This window comes from Mastigoproctus giganteus, chromosome 5 (assembly GCF_048544385.1).
Source record: "Mastigoproctus giganteus isolate SK-2022 chromosome 5, ASM4854438v1, whole genome shotgun sequence".
NCBI classification, from domain to species: domain Eukaryota; kingdom Metazoa; phylum Arthropoda; class Arachnida; order Uropygi; family Thelyphonidae; genus Mastigoproctus; species Mastigoproctus giganteus.
In genome coordinates this window covers 24,518,941-24,525,218 of record NC_143579.1, presented here as the reverse complement: position 1 = coordinate 24,525,218, position 6,278 = coordinate 24,518,941, and the positions used below count along the sequence as shown (strand labels likewise).

At 40.7% G+C, this 6,278-nt stretch overlaps 1 pseudogene; it reads left to right on the top strand.

Moving 5' to 3' along the window:
* Positions 1–5,784: 5,784 nt before the first annotated feature.
* Positions 5,785–6,075, top strand: LOC150085245 (small nuclear ribonucleoprotein E pseudogene; annotated as a pseudogene).
* Positions 6,076–6,278: the final 203 nt, after the last annotated feature.

Genomic DNA, 6,278 nt, shown 5'->3' with positions numbered 1-6,278 from the left:
ATAACTGAAATTTTGTCTAGATGATCCTGCGGTGCTTCTTTAACCAGTGCCTCCATTAATTTCCCTGGAACAGAAGTTAAACTAACAGGTCTGTAATTACCTTTGTCTCCCTTTGATCCTCTGTGGATTGCGCTCAATTTGCACATCTCTAGTCCTTGTGTACCTTCTCCGAGTCCAGGGAAGCTCTCATAATAATGGTAAGGGTTGCTTACTTCTTTTGCTGCCTCCATTAATATAACTGGATAGATTCCATCTACTCATGTGCCTTTGTTATGTTTACCTTCAACAACTTCTCCTCCACTTTACTCTCAGTTATTACAACATTATCTAGCTTACTGCCAGAGTTTAATACACCTCTGGCATTTTATTTCCTGAATAACTCCTCATGGGTGAATTTAGATGCAAAATACTCATTTAATTTGTTAGCCACCTGAGCAGGATCATCAACAGCTGAACCATCAATATCCAGTGGACCAATCTGATTGAACCTTTTCCTTCAAGAGCTTACATAGGTAAAGAACTCTTTTTTTTCTTTGCATCCTTTGCCAAGGATTTCTCATAATCTGCCTTTGCCTGCCTAATCTCCTTTGTGACTTGGTTACAGTCCAGCTTATATCAATGATGTCACCCATTAATTTATATGTATCCCATGCATTTTTCTGCTCTGCCACATGTCTAATTACCTCTTAGATCTGACATTCATTTAGGCCTAAATCTTGAACAACATTTCTTAGTTGGTATGAAAAGCCTAGTAGCTTCCAAGATTAATTCTTTGAATGCTTCCCATTTTGAATTTACTGTTGGTAACATCATCAGTTGTTCCCACCGTATAGAATTTAAATACTGTTCAGACCACCATAGTAACCTTTACGAAAGCAAAAACTCTTCCCTTTACCCTTGATAGTAGTTACCTCATTGATTAAATCTCACTTCAGCAGACTGTGAGCATTTCCCACTGTGATATAAGCACACTGTGATATAATAATTACCAAAAAGGTCACATTGCATAAGTTGATACAAGATGCTCGAAAAAATGGTCAGATGATATTAGTACGGCGTATGATTCCCTCCAAAGGCTAGATAAACCCGACAGTGCCAAACCATGCTCGATATAAAGGTGTCTATAAGATCCTATGGCAACAAGTCCCATTGTTCGACCAGCGCAGTATTAAACTCACCAAGTAATGGAGGAATTTGTTGTCGGAGTGCAATACAACGACCAAGGGTGTCCCCACAAGTTTGATTGGATTTAAGTCTTGTGATCGTGCTGGTCACGGCAATCGTTGGATTTCTTCAGCTTCAAGATATTCCTCCACCACTTGAGTTCTATGTGTAGCCGTATTTTCGTCCATGAAAAGAAAATCAGGGCGAACCTGGCCAGTTAAAAGTCGCACATAGGATTTGCAGTTCTGTTCTCGGTACCTCTGAGCGATTACGATAACCCATAAAAAACATGGAAACAGTTGCCACCGCCTCCACCGTAAGTGTCCCTTTCTCTGATGCTGGAGAGATGGTACCTCATTCCTCATTATATCCGGATGAAATAACGTCTAAAGCGGGATTCATCAGAGAGAGGAGAACTATACCGCGTTTGTCAGGGCTCCAAGTCCCATGATCATGTCACCATTTTCGACGAACTCTGCGGTGGTTTGGGGTTAATGGGATACAGATTATTGGCTTCCATGCGCAGAATCAACTTGATTTGAACCTTCTTAACACAGTCCGGTTGAAAATATTTTAATCCATGGCTGCAGCAACCTCAAGAGACAGTTGATGATAGGATTTCGTAGGGTTGCATCTTGCTATTAGAGCCAGCTAGTGGTCTGTTCTGGTTTACGTAGCCCTCCGGGAATCTAGGCAACTCTTCTTGTAATGGTTCCTATCTCCTGAAATTTAATCTGTAATACTGAGAGAACGCTGCGTGACACTAAGCCACTGTGCCTCCTCCACCTGCGACTGCCTGGCTTCACGTCGTCCAACGGTCAGTCACTTCAGAGAATCATTTAAACGACGGTACCCTGAATGGAGATGTGGCTATTGCACTCACTGTGCAAGGCATAAAACGGGAATGAAATGATGTGGTCGCAGCCCATATTTTTATGTATATGAATAATTTGCGTAATGTGCTCCATTGTAAGGTGGTAAATAGATTTCTATTGGATACTCGGAATTTGCATACCAGGATTCTATTATATCAATTATTCACCTTCCGCGACACTGTTCACAATAAAATATTGATGAAAAGCATTTTTTTCTATTAATCTTGCCGTGCAGTGAAACTAAAACCAGTCTGTCTGCGCGGTAGCACAGTCGTATCGTTACCGTCCTCCCCACATCGGATGAAAAATGCCGGGGTTCAAATCCCGTCGATGACACGAGAAACTTTCATGGGCTTGTTTTCACTCCTTGGGTGAGTAAGTTGGTCTCAGGCGTAGACAGCAAGGTTTTTCCCCATAGAAACTGGGGGGTTTTCGTCCAGCAAACAGACAAATCGACCAGAGAACACATGCAATTTACAGACAAAATCTACATATGGGTAGATGTAATCAATTACGGGTGACCCTAATGTAAAAATAAATAATAATATAAAACCAGTATGCTGGAAAACTGGTACAATTCTGCTACTGCTGCGTGGTAAACATGCCCACAACCGTTATAATGACTATCTCAGTTTACTTATGTAAACTCTAGAAGGAAGGGGATGAATCAGATTGGTCCACTTGATATCGATGGGTCAACTGTTGATGATCCTGCTCAGGTAGCTAACAAACTAAATGAATATTTTGCATCGACATTCACACATGAGGAGTTATTTAGCGAGGGGAAAGCCAGAGGTGTATTCAACTCTAGGAGTAAGCTAGAGAATCTTGTAATAACTGAGAGTAAAGAGGAGGAGAAATTGTTGAAGATAAACACAAGAAAGGCACCCGGAGTGGATGGGATCTATCCAGTTATATTAAAGGAGGCAGCAGAGGAAGTAAGCAAACCCTTAGCCATAATTATGAGAGCTTCCTTGGACTCAGGGGAGGTACCCACAGACAGGAGATGTGCAAATGTGACCCCAATTCACAAAGGAGGATCAAAGGGTGACACAAGTAATTATAGACCTGTGAGTTTAACTTCTGTTCCAGGAAAATTAATGGAGGAACTAGTTAAAGAAGCACTGCAGGATCATTTAGACAAGACTTCAGTTATAGCCCGGACATAGCATGGTTTTGTTAAGGGGAAGTTTTGCCTGACCAATTTGATTGGATACTATGATGCAGTCACAAAGGAACTGGATGCAGGGAATAAATTTGATATTATATACTTGGATCTCAGAAAGGCTTTTGATACTGTTGCACATGGAAGACTGCTGCACAAATTGGAGCAGTGTGGCATTGGAGGCAAATTGCTGCTGTGGATAAAGGGGTGGCTGAGGGGGAGAAGACAGAGAGTGGTAATCAATGGACACTGCTCATCGTGGACTAATGTTATTAGTGGAGTCCCTCAGGGCTCAGTGTTGGGTCCATTATTGTTTTCTGTATTTATAAATGATATTGATGATGGTATATCAAGCTTAATGTCGAAGTTTGCAGACGATACAAAGGTTGGCAGGGTTGTCAAGGACACTACTGACACTATGCTGCTGCAACAGGATTGGAAAGGTTGAGCAGATGGGCTGAGAGGTGGCAAATGAAGTTTAACATTGACAAATGTAAAATACTACACATGGGGAACGGCAACCCCAGAGCAACGTATCAACTCTGTGGTAATACACTGACAGTGGTAGAGAATGAAAGGGACCTGGGGGTGGTTGTGCAGGCAGATATGAAGTTCTCTGAGCCATGCAGACGGGCTGCAAGAGTAGCTCATGGTGTATTGTCAATGATATATAGGAATTTTTCTAGCAGGGATAAGGAGGTGATTATTCCCTTGTATAAGGCAATGGTCAGGCCACACCTAGAGTACTGTATACAGGTCTGGAGGCCTCATTTCAAGAAGGATGTAGAGCTGCTGGAACGAGTACAGAGAAGGGCAACAAGATTAGTGAATGGAACAAAGGGGTACTCTTACGAAGAAAGGCTTAAGTTTTGCAAATAACAGCGTCTCGAGACTAGGCTCCAGCGAGGTGATCTGATAGAGGTGTATAAAGCCTTGAATGGTTTGAGCATGCTCAATGCTGATGGGATTCTTCCTCTCGCTCAGAATAATCACCTGAGAGGGCATAAATTCAAATTGAGGAAAGACAGATGTAGGATAGACGTGTGGAAATTTGCCTTTAGCCAGCGGGTGGTTGGTTGGTGGAACAGACTTCCATCCCTTGTCGTGGAAGTTGATAGCCTAAATAAGTTTAAGGCTCAGCTGGACAGGTATTTGGAACGAACAGAGGGGTGAAGTGGAAGTGGTTTATTTTTTTTCTTTGACTGATGCTGCATAAGCTTGCTTTCTTGCATCAAATGCCTCTACTAATGCTAATGCTAATGCTATCTTTCAACATCAAATGGAATCTGGCAGTTCGAATACCCTCATTATTGACCTTTTTCTTTTGCGAAAACCATTACTGTCGACTGAGTTTGTCGAGAGTAATGGTTTTCGCCTCCAGTAAATTCGGATTTTCCGTCCAGCTGCCAGCAAACTGACGAAGGAATACACTCAATTACAGACTAAATGTTTTGTGTCTCATCGCTGTAATTGCTTTGTTGTTTAACCAACACGTTACAAACTGTGTAAATGTAAATTCTCCATAGCATATCTGATATGTCTGCTATTATCCACACAGGTGGATGAGAGCTGATTTTGATTTCCCTCGCGTGTAGCACAGTTGCTGTGGTTATTATTGTCTCCACACAAAGGGGAAACACCCGAGTTGGAATGCATTTGATAGCTTGAGGAATTTTATGGGTCTTTTCACAATTTGGCTGAGTTGATTGTTTTCGGCCGATTGTAGCGTGATTTTTCTTCCCTTAAATTTGGCTTTACGTCCAGAGAACATCAAACACAAATCGACTACAAAACAGACTCAATTTTCCGACGTCTTATATATGGTGCAATATGGCATAAGTGCAGATGCACCTAAAACCCAACAACAACAAGTACAACAACAACAGAGTTCGAATGCCGTGAATAATGGAGGGAATTTTTGTGGGATATATTCAGAACGTGGCTGAGGTAGTCGGTTAAAGAGAGTACTGTACAGTTTTTCTTCTAGAAATTCGGCTATGTTTTGCAAGCAAACAATGTACAGGAGTAATGTATATGGTGCAGTTCTACTCAGTTATACTCACAGAACACATGCACAATTTACAGACATAATGTATATGTCGCAATGTGACATAAGTGCTAATAACCCCAGGGGCTCACATCTGGTGAATATGGGCTTGGCACACCCAGGGTCCTGAGCTGGATATCATCATTCTTCTCTTTCTTTGTGATTCCGTTCTCTCTCTCTCTCTCTCTCTCTCTCTCTCTCTCTCTCTCTCTCTGGGTAATTCAGAAATTTTTTTTTTTGGTTGGTGCAGCATAAGCCTCGGCTTCCTTGCACTATATGGCTAATAATAATAATAATAATAAAATAATAATAATAATTCTCCCAAAACCCTATAACAATAACGAAAACAACAACATTATAAATGCAATAGTATGAACGATTTGGTGTGGTGAATATGCAATTCATTGCACACTTCATTAACACGTTTGTTTAGGTGGCGCTTGGAATATTTTCACCATATTGGATTTTGATTTGCCGCTTCTTTGTTCGTTGAAGTGGTTTTTATACACGTTTGTGTAAAATAAAGTGCAGTCATGGCGTACAAAGGAGCAAGTGGACAAAAAGTTCAAAAGGTAATGGTTCAACCCATTAATCTCATTTTTAGATATCTTCAGAACCATGCAAGAATTCAAGTTTGGCTGTACGAAAATGTTACTTTTAGAATAGAAGGGCATATTATTGGATTCGATGAATACATGAATCTTGTTCTTGATGAAGCAGAAGAAATATACCTGAAGACGAAGCAGAGGAAACCAATTGGACGTATCTTGTTGAAAGGCGAGAATATCACTCTCATCCAGGCCATCCAGATTTTGCCCGGATAGACATTCTGCATCTTATGCATAGTATAGGCAGATGCCAAATTGGCAATTATGCTTAATTTTATGCTATTTATTTCATAGCATTTTATGCTATTTTTTATCCATCGTGATTACGTCTCTTTCCATTTTTCCATTCCTGTATTCATGTTATTTGTTTAAATGTTTGAATAAAAATTAGTCATTAAATTACGTTGTACTCTTGGTGT